This window comes from Bos javanicus, chromosome 5 (assembly GCF_032452875.1).
Source record: "Bos javanicus breed banteng chromosome 5, ARS-OSU_banteng_1.0, whole genome shotgun sequence".
Classification (NCBI taxonomy): Eukaryota; Metazoa; Chordata; class Mammalia; order Artiodactyla; family Bovidae; genus Bos; species Bos javanicus.
Genome location: NC_083872.1, coordinates 45,618,968 through 45,645,155, shown reverse-complemented (window position 1 = coordinate 45,645,155; position 26,188 = coordinate 45,618,968). Strand labels below are relative to the sequence as shown.

At 38.7% G+C, this 26,188-nt stretch overlaps 1 protein-coding gene across 5 annotated transcripts in view; it reads left to right on the top strand.

The window, feature by feature from the left end:
- The first annotated feature begins 322 nt into the window (after window positions 1-322).
- RAP1B (RAP1B, member of RAS oncogene family) overlaps window positions 323-26,188 on the top strand; it is a 45,033-nt gene continuing 19,167 nt past the window's right edge. For 2 of the 5 annotated variants that reach the window (XM_061416546.1, XM_061416550.1), the window contains exon 1: window positions 323-410. The gene's annotated coding sequence lies outside the window, so the exon portion shown is untranslated. Of the gene's footprint in view, window positions 420-658; window positions 1,446-25,528; window positions 25,671-26,188 lie in introns of those variants that run through there. The other 3 variants (XM_061416549.1, XM_061416547.1, XM_061416548.1) reach the window with 3 other exon arrangements.

The following is a 26,188-nucleotide window of genomic DNA, read 5'->3' as shown; positions in this document are numbered from 1 at the left end:
GCTCTCGGCACCAGTGTAAACCCACTAAGGTCTCAGAAGTCAAGGCGAGATCGAAGGGGCTAGGTGGAGGAGGAAGAGAAACACCGCGGAGGAAACGCTGCGAAAGGGGCCCGGCGTCGGCACAAGTGGCCCCGCCCCTCGACTCTCTCGCCCCGCCCTTCGGTGCCGCCCCTTCCCGGGCCGCGCACCCGCGCGCCCCGCCCGCGGACGGAAGCGAGAGCGAGGCTGAACGCCTGACGTCAAGGCGACACCGCCAAACCTCGCCCAGAGTCAGGCGTGTAAACCAGCCGGAGCGGCGGCGGCGGCGGCAGCAGCAGGGGTAGCGGCAGGACCGCCGTGGCGCCGGGAGCAGCGACTCGGAGGGAGCGTGAGGCGACGCTGGCTGCGGGCACCCGGTGACAGCGCGAGAGGTTCGCAGAGTGCGTGCGTGGCCACTGAGGGAGCGGCTGCGGCGGCCGCGCGGGGCGGGGGCCGGGCGCCTGCTGAGGGGAGCTGATGGGGTGCGGCGCGGGCCGGGCGGGGCGCGCGCGACGGTCAGGGGGCCAGGGCGGCGGCGGCGGCGGCGACGGCTGCCTCGCAGCGCGGCAGGTGGTGCTGGAGCTCGGCGCCGGTGCGGCGAGCGCGCTGCCTCCCAGGCCAGCGGGGACGAGCCGCCGCCGCGGGGGAACAGCGCGCTTTGCGGAAGGGGTCAAATGTCTGAAATATGGCGGAGGAAGTGAGAGCCCGAGGACCCCCCCACCCGCCTGCTCTTTTCTGGCCGCGGCCGCCGCTGCCTCTCAGCTGCCCGCCGTCCCTCGCCGGAAGACTCATCTCCCCGCCCCGGAGCCCCCTTGCCGGCCGCCTCGGTTCCTTCCCGGGTGTGAGTGGAAGTTAGAACGGAAACCAGAAAGTTGTCTTTTGCGGAGACTCAGCTTCCCCTAGTCCCGAGCAGGGGCGGAGAGCTTTCGGGGGAAACCACTCCCCGGCGCCTTGCGGGCTCGAGCCTGACAGGGGAAAAGTTTGCCTGAAACCGGGCTGGTTTGCTCCATTTGTTGCGGGAAGTGGCAGGAGGAAGGCAGCGGAGGGAGCCCCACCTAATCTGGCAGCAGCCACCGCGAAGAGAAAAACTGTTAAAGGGGCCTTTCCCATCGTCAGCAAGAGGAAATCTCTTTCTCTTAGAGAGGGAAAGAAAATCCAGGAAGTTTGTGCTCTTCTCTTTTTCGGACATCTCGGTCCGAAATCCGAGATGTCCTAACACTGACTGTCAGCACCATGAATATTATTTAAAACTACCCCCATTGAATCTAGCCATCCTAGTTTTTCTTCTGAAAACACCGATAGCTTTTGGAGAAAAGACTGTCCTTGCTGAGTTTAAGCTGACGATTTGCTTGCTCCCTCTTACTAGTTTAGAACATTTTTGCCCTGCAGCTCTTGTTCGGAGTGAAGATGAGCAGTTGTGTGTTACGGTAATGGGAAATCACGTTTTAACGGGGTAGAAAGTTGACACTGAATGAAAATTGTGATTTTAATATTTTAAAATTCAAGCTGATAGGGTTTTTGTTTTGCTACTAGCATAGCATCTACTATATAAACATCTAAAATATAATTTATGTTTCTTATAAAACTTTAAGGTTTCAACTCGAAAATTCATTTTTTTATCCTCTTATTTTGTAATTAGAATGCTGTTTGGACTTGCTCAACAAAATTTTAGCAAGAGATAACATGAAAAGGGGAGCCGTTCATTTAAAGCTGGTATCACTCGTGAAAGCTGAACCTTGAATAGTATTTGAGTCATAATGTAGTCATGGGACTTTTTAAGGGCCGGAAAGGGCTATTTAGATCATCCACTCTCACCCTCTGAATTTACGGTGGAGGAAACTGAGGCCTAGAAAATATAAGATAACTAGTCAGTGGTCCTGCTGACTTGAAGGACAGTAAATGGCAACCCCCTCCAATGTTCTTGCCTGGAGAATCCCAGGGACGGCGGAGCCTGGTGGGCTGCCGTCTATGGGGTCGCATAGAGTCCGACATGACTGAAGCGACTTAGCAGCAGCAGCAGTCTATCCATAGTAGGGAAGCTGGAGGAAAAAATACGAAGTTTTTATGGTGAATTATTACATTTTGTAGAGGATAGACGTCCCATCATACTCCAAAAATATAAGTACCTTAGTCAGTGTAGAAGAACCCTTTGGGTAGTTTCATTACCAGGTTTTAAGAGAGGAAGTTGATATTCAGAATGATTAAATAACTTTAAGGATACAGAGCCGTGAATGATAGTCTTATTTGAGCCCATCCATACTTTTGGTCTCTGCATTATTGTGAAGGTGGTTTCACTTGCATTTTCTTTTTGTCATTCATAATAAATTGTGAGACTCCCTTATCTGAAGAAGCCAGAAAGTAAATCTTTGAAACACCTGTATCCAGTTTGGTTTTAATGTGCCAGGTATGGGAATACAACTGAAGAACCCAATAATAAACTGAGTTAATTTTAAAATGTGGTATGGGTTCATGACACTGTTGTTCCTTCTGCCCCCTAACACCACCCTCCCCCACCCTATGAAAATCGTCTCTTCTATGACAAGTATCGCTTCCTGCAGTCTGTTATTTTACCTGTTTTTTGTTATCCCACTAAATTATAAACTCCATGTATTGTTTGTATGCCCTGAAACACAGGCATAGTATCTTAACATAGAGACAATACTGGTTTGTTAAATGTAAGTACCATGAGGGTAGGAACTTGATCCACTTTATTCTCTACTGTATCTTCATTCCTAGAACCTTGCCTATGCATGCAGTGTTTAGCATTTATATTTGGTATTAACTAATGAATATTTAAAAGAGATGATATTTGAAGAGATCTTTGTATTCCTTCAAAAAGAAACTTTTCCACATTGGCTTTGGAGCCATTTTAACTTTACAGACTGATTTTTATCCTCAAAGCAATCTTGTACTGTGGCGTTTCAGTATTTCCTCTTAGCTGTATAAAGTGAAAGAGTCCCCATGGTAAGAAGCCACCATGTAAGGAGTGTGTTAGCAAGTGTGTCCTCTGATATAATTCAATATTGGTAGAAGGCTGCTGGGGAGATTGATAACATAGCAACTAATTATACATGTTGTTTTAAATATGAAGTCTAAGCTTTGGATGAGAAATTATCCATGTTCAGTTTTCTTTGACTTTTGTTGTAGGTATTTGATCAGTGTTTATTAAGGCAGTGAAATTACATAGGGAATGGATCTCATACAAATAGAATTTGGTTAATTTTTCAAAGGTGTCATTTATTTTTCTTCCAAAAGTGTAAGTAGACAGTTTTATTATTGAATATCAGGATCTTATTGGTATGCATGTATCATTTTCCCAAAGACTTAATGTGTTTTTGGGTTGCTGCTGCTGCTGCTAAGTCGCTTCAGTCCTGTCCGACTCTGTGCAACCCCATAGACCAGGCTCCCCAGTCCCTGGGATTCTCCAGGCAAGAACACTGGAGTGGGTTGCCAGTTCTTCATGTTTTGGGGTTATGTATTGGTAAAGAGGGAGTGGTTATTGATCTGTAGTGTTTAGATTTGACTGACACGGGGAGTAGTTTAGTATTTATGAACTGAATAGTCAAAAGCTGTCTTCTATTATGGCAATGATGTCACATGTTCAGTCTATAGAAAATCTTGATAAAGATTGGTTATAAACTTTGTAAGACCATATAAGGTTGTAACTAAATTTATGCCTTGATTTTTTTTTCTTCTCCTATCATTTTTGAAGACTCTTAATTTACCCTTTTCAAATTGGATTTCTTTTAGAAAAAGTTAAGAAACATATTTTGGCTGATGTAATGATTCATTGTAATATTAGACATCTGCAAATGACTTGCCCTTGTGCTGAGAAGCTAATGTTTTTCAGTGTTCTTAAAATATTTTGCAGTAGTACTAAAAGGTACTAATTATTACCTTTTGAGAACTTAAAAGTCATGAAAAGACTTTTAAGTCATTTATTAGTCGTTTGGAAATTTTATGAATACAATGGAAGCAGTAGGTACAAGGAATAGAATGAATTTATCTATTTGCAGTAAAGACTGGCTTGCTGTTTAATCTCGTAGTTTGTTTGAACCTATTTGGTCACTGGATTCTAAGACCAATCCTTTTAATCTTATATTTTATGTTTTATAGAAGAAAAGTTACCAGGAACTTTTTGCTGCCTTAAAAAAATTAAAATCACTTTTTAAAGTACATCACTAACAAAAAGAAACGTCAGTTCTCCATACTTCCTAATACTAGTGTGTTTATTACTGATATTAGTCAAATAAAGGCTACATAGCAACTGATTATTATTTCAGTAATGTCTTAAAAAAATTTTCATTGTATCAATAATGGATCAAGATATTCAAACTTTTTTAAAGGAGCCAGCCTTAAAACTTATAAAAGAAAGAAATGACAATTTGAGGAAATGTACCAGGGTTTTAAATAATATTTAAATTACTTATCAAAAGAAAAAATACTGGGGGAATTCCCTGGTGGTCCAGCGCTTAGAACTCCACACTTCAACTGCACAGGGCCTGGGTTCAATCCCTGGTCAGGAAACTAAGATCCCACAAGATACCCTGAGGCCAAAAAAAGAAAAAGGATGTATATTTGCCACATGAACTGAAGAATTTCCATCTGGAATTTACTATGTAGAACAATATTCTGGGATATTACTAAGTCTAAAATTGTATATGAGGTGCTCAAGTACTAGAAATATGTTCACATTTAAATTAAGAATCTTAGTCTATTAAAAACTTACAGAATAATTATCTAGTGTTCTGATTTTGAATTTTATATTGGACTGGTTCCTAATGCTTAACATTTGTGCTTTTACTATTTTGTAATTTTGTAGTTGAGCGTGCACTAGGTGGTCTTGTCCAGTGGTGGATGGTGAGAGGTTTTAACTTGTACAGGTAGACTTAAAGATATTAAAGGAAGAGAGCATCCATTTAAAGCAGTTACACATAATTTTGATCACTACTGATTTCTTGAAATCATCACTTTTACTACATGATAGAGCTGCTTCTTGAGTTTTTCAGTAGTTGCTTTGAGTATTTATTTCAGTAAATCTGTACTTTTAATAAAATAGTTTTCTCTCCTGTATTTAAAACTTAGCATTTTGCTAAGTAACTTTATTTTGAAAGTATACAGTGGACTAATTGCTCTATTGGTGGATCACTTCTACCTGTTGCTTTCCTCTTTGCCTTCTGGGAAAGAAACAAAGATGAAAGAAAATCTGTTTTGTCCATGTAATAGCAGTTTTTGGCAAAAGCTTCTAAAGAGGAAATGGAAAATGTTACTCAAAATTCTAATTATCTGTGTTTTGTATAATTTTTCCTTATTAGAATATATTTTTCAAGTCACTGTGTTCTAAAAAAAAAATGGAGTTTCTAAAAGTTCTTAGATACTGGGAATAAGGACTATAAATAAAAGCTCTTTTTGTTTAATTAATAGTATGTTGGTGTCAAAGTGGTGTGCATATTGCATCCAGCTTTCACCTTGGGTTTTAAGGTTGTAGTGAGACTACATTATGCTAGCATAGTTAGGTCTGCTGCTTCTAAGATTTGTAGTTAAGCTCTTCAGTATCTATAGCAAAACTGAGGAATCCCTCAGGAATCTTGAATTCTGTACTGTACAGATAATAACAGAGGATGGTAATAAGGTATATAAACATGTGCATTTATTATTGTGCTGCTCTTGAAATTGTTGAACTTGAGATATTACACAAAAGTGCTTTGAATACAGATAAGTATAATGAAGAAAATTAGTATCACTTGTAATTTTTACCAGTGCAGTGAATTTTAAGGCAAAATTTGTACTTCTTTTCTGAAGTTTTCCTAACCTCTTTGCTTCCTTGGTGGGAAAGATGGCATATACTACTTAGAGATGTTGAGGATTCAGTGCAGTATTATTCATAAATGTTTATAAAATACACTAACGGGTAGTATTTTTTGTTCTTTATGATAAAACTTCTCTTCACCTTTAGCATTGCTGGTGCCAAGTAAAGTTGATTAAGTTACTTAATTTTTAAGATTCCTACTAAGATGTGAATGAGAACTAAGGAAGAAAATTGTGATTGTGAACAAATAAATTGTCTAGCTCAGTGGTTTTCAAAGAATGGTTGAAGGAATCCTGAGGATTGCCTCGACATTTGCAGGGAATCTACAAGTAGAAAACTTTTTACAGTAATACTGAGATGTTCTTTGCGTTTTCACTGTATTGATAGCTGTACCAGAGCACAAAAGCAAAAGTCAATAAAGCTTGACATCTTAAATCAGGTCAGAGTACCACACCGTATTAGCAGTCATTGTCTGTATTCTTCATTGCCATATACCCACACTTTAAAAAAGAAAACCTAAACACACTTGATGAAGAAGTTTAAAAAAAAAAATCAAACGTCAACTTTATACACACTATTTTAGTATACTATAACTAAATAGAAAGTATGCTTAAAATATTTTTCTTTTTTTTTTTCACTCCTTACTTAAGTATAATGGTTGTCTCTACGGAAAGCATTTGTGTGATTATTTGAGTTGCAAGCTGAATCAGCCACTTTTTTAATGAACTCTGTTTTTACTTAAAAGAATGCTTGACAGACTGAAGAAGTGTTTCAGACTTGGGTATTACATATTCCCTAAAGTGAACCTGTTGCTTTAAAAGGAAAAGATTGACAGTATTTACGAGCAGTGGTTAAAGTTCTAATTTTCAAGTGAAACTTAGAATTTTGTAAAATTTGTGTTAGTAAGCAACTGTGCTCCTCACAGCTTCTTAATATCTTAAAAAAGTTTTCTGATGATATTGGTGATGTTAATGAACATGGTTTTTAAAATACTATGTAATAAAATATGTCAGTATTTGAAGATCAACATGATTCTATAAGCAAGTATTTTCCAGGTCACCAGTGCGTGAAAATCATGTGGGGATAAGAAATCCTTCCAGAGTTCTAGCTAGACCACTGAGTCGTAATGTAATAGAGAACACAAGGTTTCTTGATAAGGTTTATTGATTTATTGATACATTCTAGTATATTGCAGCTAATAGAGGTTGGTATAGCATCAAAAGAGAATATCAACATTTATTTGAAAGGCTGTTAAGATATTCCCATCTGTTCATCTCGTTATTACTTTTTTGTGTATATTACTCATTTTTCTGTGCTTTACAATATATTGAACAAATTTTTGTTGCGGGGGAAGAGAAGAATAGGAACCATAGATGAACACTGTGAGGCAAGTTTAGTTTCTTGGCAGTTTTTTTGTTCGTTTGTTTTTTCCTGTTGAACAGTCTATTCAACATTTGGGGGGTGGGGGTGGGCCACATCTCACTGCTTGCAGAGTTTTAGTTCCCTGGCCAGGCATTGAACTGCCAGGTTTCCTGGCAGTGAAAGCACCGAGTCCTAACTACTGGACCAACAGGGAATTCCTCCCATTCAATTTTTGATCACAGTAATAGATTATGTAATTTTTTAAGCCACTTTCTGGTTTTAATACTTGTTTTGTACATCTGATGATTTAACCATAGATAGGTTGCATATGCTGTATTCAGGTTTTCACATAACCTTGAATATATTTTTAATAGTTGTCTTTCACAATTTTAGGATATGTAGTAGCTTTCATCTGGTAATTCAGACAATAAATAAATAAATAATCAATGTGGGAGACCTGGGTTTGACCCCTGGGTTGGAATGATCCCCTGAAGGAGGTATGGCCACCCACTCCAGTATTCTTGCCTGGAGAATCCCCAGAACAGAGGAGACTGGTGGGCTACAGTCCATGGAGTCAGAAAGAGTCGGACATGACTGAGCGACTGAGCAGAGCACAGTAGCTTTCATACAGTGAAGCTATGGATTTTTTCCCCTTTCGAGGTTAATAATGCCTCCTTGACCTGAGAATTTGACATGATAGTTCTCCAAAACAAATTATTTTTTCACCTTCTAGAAGAAAGTTGTTCCTTTTTTATGTTTGTTTCATAACAAACCTCATTAAACAACCATTTTTATAAAAGTCGTGTCTTAGGGTTATTCCAAATTTTAAAGGATTTTTAAGCTAACCTGCATGCAGTTCAAGTAATTTCAGATTATGAAAGAAGTAAGATACATAAATTATAGTCTGTAGTGTACCTAGTTTCTTGGAAATTTAGTGCCAGTTATTTCCCTGGAAATAATGGGTACGTTCTGTGAGGAAACAGAGTATTGAGTCTGAACATCACTACTTGAAAGAACAGGGTTTGTATCAGAGAGAGGATACGACGTGGTTTAGAAAAGTGTGAAAAGGTAATAACTTCAGGATAGTTTCAGGGATTAAGTATTTAGAATTCCTGCTTCCATGAGCTAATCCTGCAGTAAGGTAGGGGAGTTTAATAGGAAGCTTTAGTGCTCCCTATATTAAATAATTAACTGGTCAGCCATTCTGGCTGTTCTGAATTAGAGAACATACTGTGATCATATTTTATGTCCTGGACATGCAAACTAGTCACAAAGTTGCCACTTGCTATTGCTTATATAGTTTTATTTGCTAGCTAAAAAAATATTTGAAATTCCCTCTATTTTAGGATTTTTTATACTTAAGCTTTTTTTTTTTTTTTGAGAGCTCTGTCTCGTATTTGGTCATCCTTCAATAAAGAAAGGGCTTCTCTCATAGCTCAGTTGGTAAATCATCTGCCTGCAATTCGGAGACCTGGGTTCGATTCCTGGGTCGGGAAGATTCCCTGGAGAAGGAAATGGCAACCCACTCCAGTATTCTTGCCTGGAGAATCCCATGGACAGAGGAGCCTGACAGGCTACAGTCCATGGGATCGCAAGAGTCGGAGAGACTTGGCGACTAAACCACCACCACCACCACCACCAAAGAAAAGATTAGATTTGCAAGCTTTTAAATACAGAAGAGCATTTATAACACTTTGCTATTGTTTACATGAAAGTAATGATGGTAATGGGAGAAGGCAATGGCACCCCACTCCAGTACTCTTGCCTGGAAAATCCCATGGATGGAGGAGCCTGGTAGGCTGCAGTCCATGGGGTTGCACAGAGTCGGACACGACTGAAGCGACTTAGTAGTAGTAGTAGTAGTAGTAGTAGTAATGATGGTAATAATAGGCGAGGAAGAGGTGAAAGGGCAGGAAGTAGAACAAAAAGAAAGAGAATGATGATTAAGAAGTTCTTTTTCTAGGGAGCAGGGCTGCTATTGAGCAAAAGTGGTAAACTCCACTATGAAAAGCACTATGGTGCTTTAGTGACTGATATATCTTGTCCACCAGCAGGTCCTCTGTAGAGGATAAATCAATATTATCTATCAGTTAGAAATTATAGTTTTAGAGTAAAAGTTTGATCACTATGTGTATGAGGTGAGAGTACTTTGCTGTTTTTACTCTGTTTGTCCCCCCTCCTTCCCCTGCTGTGTCCAAAGTCTGTTTTCTGTCTGTGTCTCTATTCCTGCCCTGCAAATAGGGTCATCAGTACCACATTTCTAGATTCTGTATCTATGCGTTCATATACGGCATTAGTTTTTCTCTTTCTGACTGCCTTCACTCTGTATAACAGGCTCTAGGTTCATTCACCTCACCAGAGCTGACTCAAATGCATTCCCTTTTACGTCTGAGTAATATTCCATTGTGTATATGTACCACAACTTCTTTATCCGTTCATCTGTCAGTGGACATCTAGGTTGCTTCCATATCCTAGCTATTATAAATAGTGCTGCAGTGAACATTGGGGTACATGTGTCTTTTTCAGTTATGGTTTTCTTAGGGTATATGCCCAGTATATGGGGTTGTTGGGTCATTTGGTAATTTTATTCCTAGTTTTTTAAGGAATCTCCATATTGTTCTCCATAGTGGCTGTATCAATTTACATTTCCACTTAACTGTGCAATAGGGTTCCCTTTTCTCCACACCCTCTCCAACATTTATTGTTTGTAGATTTTTGATGATGGCTAGTCTGACAAATTGTATAATTTTAGTTGAGAGAATACAGTGTTCAATGGCTTGTCGTTATCAATTCCCATCATAGGCTATTTCTTACACTGAATTTTTTTTAAGTGTTACATTTATTTCCAGCTATAATCCCTCATTATTTAGGGCATCTGTTTCTTGAGGACTCATTCATCTGACTGCTGTAATTGAGAGCTAGTTGATCTCAGTTACTGTATGTTATGATTAAATTGCGTTATTATGCACAAAAGATTCTTAGCAAAGACATGAAAATTTAATAATCACAAAATGTAAATGGAAGTTCCAAATAGTACCCAAATGAGTGATATAGATGAGTGCTTATAGAATCAAAGAAAGAAGTGAAAACTCTTAGACTTTAGTAGTCCAAGATGACCTTGAAAATGAGGTGAGAGTGTACATGATATTGAAGGGGTAAGTTTTAGACTAACAGTGAACCCCAGGTAGACAGCACAGAAATTAGAAAGGTGAAAAGTTGTTCAAGAGTATTTTGCTGTAGTAGATGTTTATGAAATGGATTATAGGTCCATAATACTTTACCTATAACCCTTGGTGCCAGGTAATTAGGAATTCAGAACTTTGGGGAAAGATTTGTTTTGAATTTTAGTGAGAGTAATCAAGCACTTAATATTTCTAAAGTGAAGCATGAATAATTACAGTAAATGGGATAAACAAAAACTGTAAATAGCTTCACATCAGTGCTTAGGTGAAATCTGGCTGTATAAAAATGTTATATTAGGTCAGGTTTTGCCACTAAATTAAACTTCAGGTTTCAGAGATTTTCTGATTTCAGATTTTCTGAGAAATGGGTCTTAAATAGTTGGAAAGACTTTCTTCTTTATTACTTTGTGTCTTTGGTGAGGACATCAGGGTCTGAAAATGTTACTTTGAAGCAGTTAGTATAGAAACAGTCTCTGCCAAGGAGTTCATTTTGACACAGACTTAGGGTGGAAGGCACTGCTGAGGGTGTTAAGTCTTTAAAGGTATAGGAGAACCACCTAATTCGAGTCCAGTTAAATGTTTGAAAGTAGTAGAGATTCATGAGTGTATATTAGTGCCTGGAAAGGAGTAGTTTTTTGTTTTTAATGCTTGAGAGCTCATATTTTAGCTAAGGTTTCGTCTTTGATTTTGAAAGTCTTATACCCTGCAGTTTGTCTCCCAATTGATAGGTTTCTAAGAATTATATAATACATTTAATTGTGAGCTGAGAGCACAAGAGAAAATTAGAATAGGCATATGGGAGGACTAACATAATCTCTATTGTAACATCCTTGGTGGAATTACTTGGTATTGACAAGGAAAGAATTTTAAAAATCTGAAGATCCTTCTTTGAAACTCAGGATTGATCATAAGTACCTTCCCACTTTTTGTGTTTTCCACATATGCTCACCTCATTCTAGCAGCCTAATTACCTCTAACTTCAGTCCTCATTGCCTTTATCCATTCATTTGGTGTATGTTAATGTCCAAGAATGCAAACGTGTGTGCTATTTTTAGATATTGACTTGTATCCATAATTGCCAAGGCAGGCATGTTTCAAAGCTACTTTATTTTAAAAAGTGCTTATTGACCTAATAATTATACTCATAAGTGGAATAATGTATGACAAAGCCAAATGTAAGCATTGTTTATGGCTTCCAAAGTGTGGTATGCCTTTTATTTTTCTAAGTGGTCTTTATTTTACTGGGTACTAAGTGCATCTGTAAATAAACTGAGGAGGCTAGAGTGTAACAGGAAGAACCATTAAATTAGACAGCTAGCTACATAAACCAGTGTGGGCATTAAATAACATAAACTGTTGCTTACATTAAGGTAATAACATTATTAGAGAAAACTATGTTAAGTACTTGTGTTTCCACTATCTTTTGTTAGTTGGTTAATTTTTCTCTTCTAAACTTGTGGCACATTTATTAGGAAATTTTCCATTAGGAGTGCCCTGGTCTTGAAATTTCACTTAGAATATAATGCAAATTATATAAACCCACAGTCTAAAATTATGGCATTCTTATTATGGTTTCAAATGCATTTGGGGACAGTCATATTAAGCTTTGTCATTAAAATCTCAGGAAGGGAACACTAAAATGAAATAAAAATTTGTGTAGTCATTTGTTCCTTTTCTCGTAGAAGACTAATTCGGTTTATTTCTGAATTCAGCCTTATATTGAAACAGACCATAAAGTTCTGTTTAAAAAGTGTTCCCCCATCCTTGTGGAGGGTAGTGTATTATAAAATCTGAATATCTGTTAAATGTTTGTGACATTTTTCCACTCATAGAAATGAATGTGATTTGTTCGGGAATCCTTACCCTTAACTTGAATTCTAATCTATCTGCTGGTAGTAAAGAGCTTCACTTCTGATTTCTTGAGATGCATGAAAACAAGTACTTTTCCTAACTAATAAGGATATCTTTGTAATTGATATAATCATTTCATTCTGCAACCTGTTCAGCAAACAGTATTGAGCACCTTTGGTATAAGTGTTAAATTCTGGACTCACAAATTCAGGAGGCTTGGAGAAATGTGGCTTCACTAGGAACATAGTAAAATATCTGGTTAACCTTCTTACTCCCCCAAATAGTCATCCCTTTGGAGTGGTGGTATCTCTTCTTTTGTGTGATGTGTGGAAGCTAAGCGGTTAAGAATGGATTATTTGAATGACTAAGGATTGTTTAAAATATTCTGGAGGCCTCGGGAACACAAAGACCTTTCTGTACTAAATTGGGAACACTTAATTGGAAGCAAAAAAAAGGGATATAGGTCTTAGGATCTTGAGGAAAGGAGGTTTTATCAGTACTTTAAAAACACACATATCTAATTCCTATGATATTGAGAGATGTTACTGATAACCACTGGTCTAATATCACTTAATTCTCCTAGACTTTGGGGGCTTTAAGATATAAATTTGATCTGACCTTGAGACATCCCGTCCAACCATTCCCATCGGTGCCTTGCCACTTAAATATCGAATGCATGGCTCTTTACTTCCTAGCCTGCCAGGGTATGGCTAATACCCCGGCCAGGCTGCATCTAACAGAAACATAATATCTGACTATAAGTGTCGTATATGAACAGACAGATGTGGGTGTTCACATTTATCTTTAGAGAGACTCAGTGTCTGAAAACACGCAGACCTAAATGAGTCTTGGTGGATAATCTGAAAATGCCAAGTACTAGCTTTTGCAGACTCCCTTGGTAGCTGGGGCACAAGTACTTGACATAGGCCCAAGAAACAAAGAACTTTTTAAAATAATCTGAAAGAAAACTTTGCAGAGTCCTAGTGGCATGAATACTTTTAATGTTAGGCTGTTTATTATATTAACTACTTCCATAATCAAAGTGAGAAGATTTAATAAATCAAATTTAGCTTCACATGTAAAGAATATACTTTAACCAAGACACCCTTTCCTGTTTTACCTGTGAAACATGATGGAGTTTTGGGATATGTTGGAGTCTTACCTTAAGTTCTCCTAATAATACTTTTTTCATCCTCACAAATAAACAATCGAATCTGTGGACCAAGTGAATAAGGTGCCTCTTGAATGTTGTGAAATAGAGCAACATCAACCATGCCAGAACCAAAATTGTTGTTTGTGAGACAGTCCTAAGCGTTCACGTGGACCATTCTTTATTCCTTTTGGGGTTTTCTGTTGAGGTTTTTGCATATTATTTTGCAGCTAGTTCATCTTTATGAAACTATCAGACAACAATGCTAACTTTATAAAATATTCTACAGCAGAAGTTTTCAAAGGTTTTTTATTTACAATCCTGTTTCTGCTTTCCCTAAACCATAACAGACATTGATCATTGAGGACTGTACTCTTTTCCCTTTGTGTCCCGAATCATTAACAACTGTACTCCTGGTAGCCATTAATATTTTGAGTAGCTGTTTGAACTAAAGCCCTTTTGCAAAAAAAAATAAAAAATAAAGCCCTTTTGCCACCAGTGAATTAATAGACAAGATCTATCCTTAGCTCTTCCAGGACAGTATCAGCAAACTTTCTGTAAAGGGCCAGTTAATTGGGCTTTGTGGACCATATAGTCACAACCACTCAACTCTGCTGTTTTAGTATGAGTAACTGTAGACAGTACGCAATTGCATGGCTGTGTTCCAACAAAACATTATTTACCTAAGACAGACATGGTAAAATTTGGCCTGTGGGCTGGAGTTAGCCAACCTGTGCTCTAGGGCTGGAAACTGGTTTTGATTCATTCAACAAATAATTGCCTTTGTATTCCAGACACTGTGTTAAGTGTTGGTTATACGGCAATTAACATTATATGTAGATCTCTGGCCATGAGGTATTTAAGCCTTAACTGATTATTTTTTTAATGCTTTCTATGTGCTTAGTCACTCAGTCATATCCAACTCTTCTTGACCCCGCAGCTTGTAGCTCACCAGGCTGCTCTGTTCATGGGGATTCTCCAGGCAAGAATATTGGAGTGGGTGGCCATGCCCTCCTTCAGCAGAGCTTCCCAACCCAGGGATCAAACCCAGGTCTCTTGCATTGCAGGCAGATTCTTTACCATCTGAGCCACCAGGGAAGCCCTTTAATGCTTTAGGTATACTCAAAGCAGCTTGAGGAAAAATGTAAGAAATAAGTGTTAGTCTCTCAATCATATCCGACTGTTTGCGACCCCATGAACTGTAGCCCTCCAGGCTTCTCTGTCTATGGGATTCTCTAAGCAAGAATACTGGAGTGGATTGCCATTCCCTTCTCCAGAGGAATCTTCCTGACCCAGGGATTGAACCCAGGTCTCCTGCATTGCAGGCAGATTCTTTACTGTTTGAGCTTCAGGAAAGTCCAAAAAATATGGCCTGCCCCATATATTTGCCTCATTTGTCAGTACAGATGAGATCTTAGGCAAGTACCCTAAGTGCGGTGTTCTGTGGTAGTGTTACTAACAGTAATCTCAGGATGCTTTAGATACCAGATGGCGAGGTGTGAAAGTTAGCATCTTGTTATAAAAAGGAGGGGGGGGGGCACCTAGGATGCCTGGGTCTAGTATCTGCTCTGTCTGAATGTAATAGCTGCTTCGTATTCATACGGTGTTGTGGGATAAAACTGAAATGACCAGTTGTTTTAACTGTCTTCTGTTAGTCTCCTGCAGTTTCTTTCCTCTATGCAGCATATTGCTTCTAACCTCTTCATTTTGATTTTCATCATATTTGTTAATAGATTTTATCTTACAAATCAATTCATGCATTTTAAAAGTAGGTCATATATTAATCATATTTAATAAAATGCTGAACTTTTCTATATGTATTATCCTGGTTTCTGTTAGAATTCCTTTTATTCATTTAAAAAGTACCTCATGTATTAACAACGCATATATATATATGGAATCTAGAAAAACGATACTGATGAGCCAATTTGCAGGGCAGCAGTCTAGACACAGACATAGAGAACAGACTCCCGGACCGTGGGGGCGGGAGGAGAGGGCGGAGCGCATGGAGAGAGCAGCATGGAGACATACACAACACTGCATGTAAACCAGATGGGTGACTCAGAGAACTCAAACCAGGGCTTTGTGACAACAGAGGGCTGGGATGGGGTGGGAGGTGAGAGGGAGCTTCAAGAGGGAGGGGATGTATGTATGGGACTTCCCTGGTGGCTTAGTGCTAAAGAAACTGCCTGCAATGCAGAAGATGCAGGAGACCTGGGTTCGATTGCTGGGTTGGGATGATCCCCTGGAGGAGGGCATGGCAACCCACTCCAGTATTCTTGCATGGAGAATCCCAGGGACAGAGGAGCCTGGCGGGCTACGGTCCATGGGGCCGCAAGGAGTTGGACACGACTGAAGTGACTGGGCGCACACACACGGCTGAATCACATTGAGGTATGGCAGACATCAACACCGTACTGTAAAGCGTAAAGCAACTATCCTTCAATTAAAAATTGATAGATTTTAAGAAGGGGAAGTGCCTTTAATTTTCTCCATATTGGTATAGTTTTCTTCAAAATATCCACTGTGGTTGGTTACAAAATGAGTCAGATCTCTTGACCAGAACTCAGAGATCTTCATTTTATCTTAACTGTAGACTTTCTCGCTATTTTTACCGTCTTGTTCTTTTTTACCTTGAGGTCCACTCAGACCGTGCTTTCTCTTGTAGTCTAGTCATATTCCTACATTTTGCTGCCTTCTGTGCCTTTGCTTTCACTTTTCTCTGGTATGTTTTCCTTAACGCCAAAACTTTTAGTCATTTGCTATCTTCTTCATAAATCTGTTCCTGACCTTTTCCTCAATTTCCATAGTATTGTTGTGTTTCTCACAGTTTGCATGATTTTTGTCTCATCTTTCTTAAAAAATTGTAAGCTTCTTGAGAACAAGTATGTTTTGTTCATCTTTGTAACCCTCGTGATCATTTGCACTGAATACATATTCAGATACTAATTCGATGAAAACTGTGATTTCCTGCTTAAGCAAGGGACACTGTTCCTTCATGACAAATTCCTTGGATTTTTATCCAAATGAGAAAAGTCATGTCAAAATACATTGTAAATTGTAAAGGCTGTACAAATACTGTTTGGTACCATAAACACTCAAACTTGGCTCATACAACTGCTGCTATGCACAGTTTGCTTTTTAATTTCCATGTTTTGTTTCAGAGAAAAAAATGATAGTGAAAAAAGATAAGCTTTGTAGTACGTTTGCAAGATTTTTTCTAAGCTTTCACAGTTTCACATGTTTAAAACTATGAAACATGAGAGGAAGAAGATTCCTATCAGTATGTGTTCCACCAAAGGTGACCCGCTACCTTGTTTTGCTTGGACTGGGAAGTTCTGGGACGCAAGACTTGGAATGCTAAAACCACGACTGGTGGTCACCCTACGTCCACTTTATGACGTAGCTGTCTTTTTTGCTTATAACTGTTTGTTGTTATTCAGTCGCTAAGTTGTGTCCAACTCTTTGCAACCCCATGGACTGTAGCCTGCCAGTCTCCTTCCATGGGATTTCCCAGACAAGGAGACTAGAGTGAGTTGCCGTTTCTTTCTCCAGGGGGCCTTCCTGACCCAGGGATCCAACCTGTGTCTCCTGCATTGTCAGGCAGGTTGTTTACCACTAAGCCTCCTCGAAAGCCCTATAACTGTTAGGACAGTTTAATAAATGCCTGGTAACTAGGTGATTGGCTTCAGAGTAGAGGAGTGTTGGGACACTTGGGCTTTTATTAAGTTTCTGAATATTACTTATTTTGGACAGACATTCTTTAATGTTCAAATAAAAATGCATTTAACAATAACCCGGTGTACGAGACAGCAAAAGAGACACTGATGTATAGAACAGTCTTATGGACACTGTGGGAGAGGGAGAGGGTGGGAAGATGTGGGAGAATGGCAATGAAACATGTAAAATATCATGTAAGAAACGAGTTGCCAGTCCAGGTTCGATGCATGATGCTGGATGCTTGGGGCTGGTGCACTGGGACGGCCCAGACGGATGGTATGGGGAGGGAGGAGGGAGGAGGGTTCGGGATGGGGAACACATGTATACCTGTGGCGGATTCATTTTTATATTTGGCAAAACTAATACAATTATGTAAAGTTTAAAAATAAAATAAAATTGGAAGAATAAATGCCAAAAAAAAAAAAAAAAAAGAAAAAAAAAATGCATTTGACTAATTATCTATTTGGAATATGTGTATTCCTTTATCAGAACGTAGTGGTACCTTTATCAGAACGTAGTGCTAAATTTTTTAACATCTGTCACATGATTAATGCTTTATTTAAATGTACTTTTTTATAAGATACAGCAAAATCCAAGGCAGCTTGAAATTTACCTCTTCAAGTGATTTAAGCTTGGACCATGGATTAACAGAGACTGTGTTTGTAAAGAAACATCTAGGGTAATGTGTGCATAGTCATTCCTGTGCAGGAATTAGCTTTTGTGTCTGTTCATGTTATGTAAATCAGAGTTTGGCTGAGAATATCTTTACTAGCAGGTGTATAACTTAAAGTGGCTACTAAAAATCCTTAGAAATTTTGTCAGCAGTTAAGCCATTGTGGGACAGAAACTATTCTGGGACATGCACTAAATAGTGTCCTTAATTTGAGGGCTAAAATAGGCTCTTTGGGGATAGTTTTTTTGGTTGTTATTCTTTTGTTATTTTTCTTGTTTTAAGAATGTGAATAGACTCCATTTGGTATTTTAGCTTTTTATGGTTCTTTTTGCCACCTTGTGAGACTTGAGGCTTATATCCTGGACCACATTGTTGTAGAAAAATTACTTGTTCCCTTAAAGCTAGTGTATCCAACATTAAGTCTTGTGTAGAAATGTAAAGAGGGATCTGGATGTTGAAAAAACGTGAGAAGACAAGAAAACAGGAACATTTACATTAAAGTTGAGAAGAGCTATATCCTTTTCACATGAGAAAGAAATCTGCCCTTTTTTGCTTATAGTAGTTTTTATTGATTTTTAATAGATACATTTTATTTTTAGGCTAGACTTTCTTTTAAAAAATACGGAACAAACACTGGCAATAGTGTCACCATAGCAGTTGTATCTGTTCCTAGAGAAATCAGAAATAGGATGTAAGGTGCTTACTCTCCCATGTAAAAAGATAAAGAGGAAAAAGACAAAGTCGAAAGACACAGTGTAGGCAAATAATTTTTATATGTTATGGTTGGTTGTACAGTACAGGCTAGTCACTTGAGTGTTTTATACTGAGAAACTCATTAAGACTAGAAGGGTTTTTGGTTTTGTACAGCATTTTTTTCTGTTCCTATTTCTTTTTCTCATAAACAGGCAAAAGACTCCATCAGAGTTCATTTGATAAAGGTTGACAACTAAAATGATAAAACCTTAAAATTGAGATTTGTTGTTGTTAAGTCGCATCCGACTCTTTGTGACCCCATGGATTGCAGCACACCAGGCTTCCCTGTCCTTTACTGTTTGACAGAGTCCTTCCCTGTCTTGCAAACTCATGTCCTTTGAGTCAGTGATGCCTTCCAACCATCTCATTCTGTTGCCCCCTTCTCCTCCTGCCCTAGTCTTTCCCAGCATCAGGGTCTTTTCCAATGAGTTAGTTCTTTGCATCAGATGGCCAAATTATTAGAGCTTCAGCATCAGTCCTTCCAGTGAATATTCAGGGTTGATTTCCTTTAGGATTGACTAGTTTGATCTCCTTTAAGGGACTCTCAAGAGTCTTCTCCAGCATCACAGTTTGAAAGCATCAATTCTTCAGCACTTAGCCTTCTTTATGGTCCAAGTCTCATATCCATACATGACTACTGGAAAAACCATAGCTTTAACTGTATGGACCTTAGCTGGCAATGTGATGTCTCTGCTTTTTAGTATGCTGTCTAGGTTTGTCCTCCCAGGGAACAAGTATCTTTTAATTTCATGGCTGCAGTCACTCTCTGCTGTGACATTGGAGCCCAAGAAACTAAAGTCTCTCGCCGTTTGCATTTTTCACCATCTATTTGTCATGAAGTGATGGGACCAGATGCCATGATCTTGTTTTTTGAATGTTGAGTTCTAAGCCAGCTTTTTCACTCTCCTCTTTCACCTTCATCAAGAGGCTGTTTAGTTCCTCTATGTCCATTTGTTTGATCATGCTACATCTCATTTTCCTTTCCTCACCCATTCTAGTCTGTCCCCATGTTCTCTTGATTCTTAGACATTTCCCAAGTATCCGTTCTCTTTATTCCTTCTATCACTGTCCTGACTTAAGTCGTGATCTTTTACCTGCACTAAACTATTTCCTAGAGTTCAGAAAACTAATACTCTTCTTCTGTTTTCTTTTAAAACACACATGTTCATTTTCCAACTTGGCAACTCTTTTTTGTTTCTCAGTTTCTTACAGAATACAGGTCAGGAGTCCCCATCCTCTTTGACCTGCCACCCTTTCCCATGTACTCATGATGTAATGAATTCTCATGCTAATCTTTTTTTCCCGGAATGCCCTCATCTCCCTGTGAATCTGCCTATGGTCTGGATTAAATATCCATTTAGGGAAACCTTGCCTAGCCATATCCTTGGTGGTGGTTTAGTCTCTCAAGTCGTGACCGACTCTTATAACCCTATGGACTGTATTCCTCCAGGCTTCCCTGACTGTGGGATTTCCCAGGCAAGAAGACTGGAGTGGGTTGCCATCTGCTTTTCCAAGGATTGGAAGAAGTGGGGATCTTCCTAGCCCAGGAATTGAACTCAGGTCTCCTGCATTGCAAGTGGTCTCTCGCAGTGTGGAAGACGTGGGTTTGGTTCCTGGGACTGGAAGATACCCTGGAAAAGGGAATGGCTACCCACTCCAGTATTATTGCTTGGAGAATTCCTTGGACAAGGAGGTTCATGGGCTGCAGTCCATGGGGTCACAAAGTGTTGGACACGACTAAGCATGTCCTTCTAGGCAGTCAGTTCTCTTCTGTGTAGTAGTATTTTGTTCTATAAACTCTACTTGATTGTGAGCTAACACAGTACAAATGCTATAAACATTTTAAAAAGCTACTGAAATATAGCTGTCATATTTGTTTTTTCTCAAGTTTCTGGAATGCCCTGCCTCTTTATCTTTGCAATTAAGGCTAACATCTCTCATCTGGTCATGAACATTCAAGTGTGTAATAAATTAATGTTTTCCCTTCATATTTGCATCCTATATCCCACTTTTTCCACATGAGAAATAATGAGAGCCCTTATAAGGTAATGGACTGGAGAGAATGGAATTGATTTCAGAGACATCAAGGTAGAATGGATCAGACTTGGTAATGGGGTGAAAAAGAGAGACAAATGACAACTCCCTGGGGTATACGGTTTCCTAGTATACTGTAGTGTGCTTTTGAAGCCTTTCAGGTGCTTCAGGTTTTAAGCGCTGTAGACAGCCTAGGTTAAAAAAATTTAAGTACCATTGTGTTAAGCATTTTGTGTGGAATTAGTTACTTTGTTTGAATTTTTTTTAGCTTAAAGAAGTACTATTTTTTCCCATTTTCAGATGAGGAAATGAGGCACAGAGAGGTTAAATTACATGACCAAGATCATTTAGCTAATAATAGGTGTTAGAACCAGCATTCTAACCTGGGTGATCTAAAATCTGTGCTCTTTAACTGTTGTTATATTTTCCTATTTTACCTTTGGTTTTTTTCCAATTTAAAATATAGTTAACTAAGGCCTCTTAGTTATGTGTATGTATGGAATTCTAAGATATGTAGCAAATAATAAAGCCAGTGTCCACACTGCGTTACCTAAATTCAGTTCGGCAAGCACAGCAAATCTTTGAGTCATTATGTATGCCTGTAGAATTTACAATTTACAGCTAGATCTGACAAGAGGTAAAAAGCTGACAGGTAATTTTTAGGACATGTCCGAGGACCTGGGGGACCAGGGGGGACACAAATCCAGCTGATAGAAACTAATAAGGTGATCTTGAGCCCCCATTAATCTATTCTTGCCTGCTTTTGAAACATTGTTGGGGTCTCCTTTTTTTGTGATTTTTTTTTTTTTTTGGTTCACTTAACTGCCCTGCTCATGTATTGACAAGAAATCTATTAGGATTTCTTTATGTGGTTCTTCTGCAGTTGTCAGATTACTAATAGTTATACTCTAGTTAGTATATTCTCTCAGAGATGTCATCAGGTACTGAACTGAAAGGAAATGCAGTAAAAAGTTCAGTAATAAAACTGGAAACAGCTTAAATTGCACATCATAGTGTATGTTGAAATAAGCTTCATTTACAGACAATATTAATCCATGAAAAGTGTGAAAGGAAGAATTTTTTTCCTCTTGTGAAGTGTTATAAATACAGTCAGGCTAGAGAAAATGCTATGAACAGTTTGATGGTCTGCAAATTCTGTGCTTGAGTAGATTTAGAAATCTAGTTTACAAAAAAGGCCTTTTTCTTGGTGGAGTATAAAATTAGTAAGATTGCAAACATTTTCCATTTGTCCTCTCATATCAGTAGTATTTGTTTTTAAGTTACTGTTTATTTTGCAGTTCCCTGTTAGTAGTTGTTTGGTTTTGTTTGTTTGGGAGGGTGTTTTGTTTTTTGGCTGTGTTGTGAGATATGTAGGATCTTTGTTCCCCTACCAGGAATCGAACCGTGCCCCTGCACTGGGGGTGCACAGTCTTAACCACTGGACCTTTCAGTTCCAGAAGCTCCAGACGTTTTATTTTTAAGAGACGGTATGAGTTAGTGGTTGGACATCTTAATTTTTCCTCCAAAAAGATAATTTTTTAATCTACTCAGAAGTTTTGTACTCTAACATTGTGTCTAAAAGATTAGTCCAGATTCTTTCAACATTTGAATTAGTTAATTTTATTTAAGAGTGAGAAGAGGGCACAGTAATCCTCTTTAGCTACTAAAATACTACTTTGGGAGTAGGAGGCAGAAAGGAGAAATCAAATATCTCTTCCAGAAAGTGTTCAGTGGGAGAGGTAGTGTCACTTGACTTTAGGAACCAGTAGTTAAGTGTTTTTACTTAGCCCTTTATAGTTTAAAATCACAGAATTTCAAATGGGAGTGGAGTAGGGGTATGAAGGGAGGGTTGTAGCTAAACAACTTGAGGATAGGAAAATCACTTGAATTACCAATGTTTTAGTAGACTTTTATTTATTTTTAATTGGAGGATAATTGGTTTACAATGTTGTGTTTGTTTCTGCCTTACATCAGCATGAATCAGCCACAGGTATATATATGTCCCCTCCCTCTTGAACTTCTGTCCCATCCTCTACCACCCTTCTTGGTTGTCACAGAACATTTGGTTGAGCTCCCTGTGTCACACAGCAATTTTGGGAGAATTTTAATTTGATTGTAGCTATTGGACACAACTGAGCAACTTCACCTTCTTTCTTTCACTTTCTTATAACCTACTTTCTACATTTATTAATGAGATTGATTTAAAGAACAAGATTATATAGAGTTGCTGCTGCTGCTAAGTCACTTCAGTTGTGTCCGACTCTGTGCGACCCCATAGAAGGCAGCCCACCAGGCTCCACTGGAGTGGGTTGCCATTTCCTTCTCCAGTGCATGAAAGTGAAAAGTGAAAGTGAAAGTAAGAGTCGCTCAGTCATGTCCAACTCTTAGCGACCCCATGGACTGCAGCCTACCAGGCTCCTCGTCCATGGGATTTTCCGGGCAAGAGCACTGGAGTGGGGTGCCATTGCCTTCTCCGATTATAGAGTTAAGAGCAGGCAAGTGTCTCTGGAACCCAAAAGTTGTTGGTTTTCGTACTGTTCCTGCTGTAGGGCATTTTGTTTTCAACTGAAGTTACAGTTCCTACCGGACAAGTATAAGAAACTAATTTTTTTTAATTGAATTTTTGAGATATATGCCCAGAGCATCTCATGTATGTATGTATGTATTTTTTTGGCTGCCCTGCATGGCATGCGGGATCTTGGTTCCCCAACCAGGGATTGAGCCTGTGTCCCCTGCAGTGGAAGTGCAGAGTGTTAACCACTGGACCACCAGGGAAGACCCTTAATTTGTGTTTAATGTCAGGATTTGTGTAATTCATTTTCCATTGGAATTCATGATAATCTGTCAACAACTAATGAACTTAAATGGCATTTTATCTAAAAATAGTTAACTTGTTGCTACTGCTGCTAAGTCACTTCAGTCGTGTCCAACTCTGTGCGACCCCATAGGCAGCAGCCCACCAGGCTCCCCCGTCCCTGGGATTCTCCAGGCAAGAACACTGGAGTGGGTTACTATTTCCTTCTCCAGTGCATGAAAGTGAAAAGTGAAGGTGAAGTCGCTCAGTCGTGTCCGACTCGTAGCGACCCCATGGACTGCAGCCTACCAGGCTCCTCTGTCCATGGGATTTTCCAGGCAAGAGTACTGGAGTGGGGTGCCATTGCCTTCTCCGAGTTAACTTGTTAGTGGCCTTTAAAAATTTTTAAATATTTCTTTCCTTTGCTGAAATGAATTATTAGTCTTTAAGTCATTCTTTTGACAAACATTTCTGAACCAAATAGGGAACACCAAAATAAATACGGTAATGACTAAACATTTAAGGCTTTTATAGACAGTATGTGTTCTTATTTAACCTGCCCATTAACTCTGTGAAAATTGGAATCACTGTTTTATAGGTAAAACACAAGCCTAGAAATCAGTGAAAACTCACTGGTAAATTGAATAAATAGCCAGTTTTCTAGATCTTCTTATTTCTGGAATCCATGTTTTACAACCCTGGACTGCAAAGGTAGTATAGTTTTTACTTTTATGGTATAAGGAGAAGTTAACTTTGGTCCTCAAACTTAGCTAAATGACTTCCTTATTGATAACTGAATTGGCCATAGTTGACTAAGGAAAGTTGCTAAAAATGTCAGTTGAGTATTTGTTTGGTTTCATCTTCTTAAAATATAGGATTGTTTTATTAAAACATAGGTCCATCATTAAAAAAAAAAAAAGAATATGTGTTTGCTTTTTAAGATAATCTTGATTTCAAGCATTTTCATGGTAACTTTATGGATACAATTTTGTTACTGGATTAATATAAACAAAGTTTACCAAGTTCCTTTGGTTTGATGGTGTATTGTATTTTATCTGGAATAGAAGTAAAGCAGTCTTTAATTAAAATCCATTATTCAGTGTTTTATCGGTCACCCTGGTGACATTTGGTCCCCACTCCACATTTTTGCATATTTTATATGTAAACTTTCCTCTTGCAACGACCTTTTGCTTCTTTTTATATTTTACTTCCCAGTCTTAATCCTTGTAATCAATATGTATAATCCTGTACAACCAATCTCTTCATTTGGGTTGATAGTTGAAGTATATTTCCTGAGGGAGAACCTCATGCCTAGGCCCTAATCTTAAATTAGTTTGAAAGAACCCTTGATTGACCTCACAAAACATTTTGGACTAGCATGCCAGAAGGAAGAAGAAAATGTATCTTGCCTTGGTGCCCAGTAGTATTGATAGATAGGACAGCAAATGAACAGGAAGATTGTCCTTATTGTTTCGAGCCTTTTTATTTAGCTTTATCTGTATTGTATTTGAAAGATAATTCTAAAATGTCTATAATATTAAGCCTCCATTATGTAGTTAGGAAAAAAATATTTACATTATCATTAAATTTTATTACCAAAACAGAATTTTACAGTTGGCCCTTGAATAGCGTGAAGGTTTGGCAGACAAAAATTCAAGTATAACTTTACAGTCAGCCCTCAGCATCCAAGGAGTCAGCCCACCTCCAGTTGTGTGATACAGATTTATTTTCTTAAATAAGTGGACCCACATGGTTCAAACCCATGTTGTTCAATGGACAGTGATATATCATTTTATACTAATTAAGAAGGAGTATAACAGTAGGATACTTTAAAAAAATTATTTCTCTTTATAATTCTTCAAAACTTGATGTAACAATACATTTTGGAATTGAAAGGGACCTTAGAGTTCATTTTGTCCAGAAGTAAAAAAAAATACTGGTGACCCAGAGTCCAGATCTCCATAATTTTAAGTGTGTTGGTTTTAACAATATTCACAGTTTTTAGATTTGGAATGACTTTAGCTGTATAAGTGTTCACTTTATTTGGCCATAATCCACACTATTCGCTAATAGTAACACCTTGCTCCTGGAGGCGTTTACATGCCTACAACTTTTAAAATAGAGCCACGCCTCTTAAATCAAAAGATAATATTGCTTTCTACAACCTTTTGTTTCCTCTTAGAAAGCAAAACAAGAGAGTGTATAATCAAGTTCTACAGTATTTGATGCAGCCTGTCAGAAAGAGGAGCAGTCACTATGGGCTGAGATGGTGTGAAAATACTTCAGATGTTTCTGACGTTACCCTCCTAAGGACTGCATCCCAAGTATTTGTGAGTCAGGAACATTCTGTCCTGGTCCATGTGTTATTTTTTCCTACAGTGAAGGATAACAATGAATATTCTCCTATATAGAGTTAGCAAAGAAAATCACCAAGGGGCATTTTGTGCATATTGAATAATGCTACCTCATAAGACCAACTGTGTTTGAAAAGTGACAGTGAAGTCGCTCAGTCATGTCCAACTCTTTGCGACCCCAGGGACGGTAGCCTACCAGGCTCTGCCGTCCATGGGATTTTCCAGGCAAGAGTCCTGGAGTGGGATGCCATTGCCTTCTCCAGGGGACCTTCCCAACCCAGGCATCGAACCTGGGTCTCCTGCATTGCAGACAGATGCTTTACCGTCTGAGCCACCAGAAATCCCATTTATACCCCAAATAGCAAAGGAAGGAAGGACATTGAAGTCTTGAGCTCTCTTGTGGATCCTAAACAAATGTCTATAACTATCTCAAATCCAAATTTAAGTTCAGCCACAAATTAATTGAACATCACCCCACCAAAGATGTT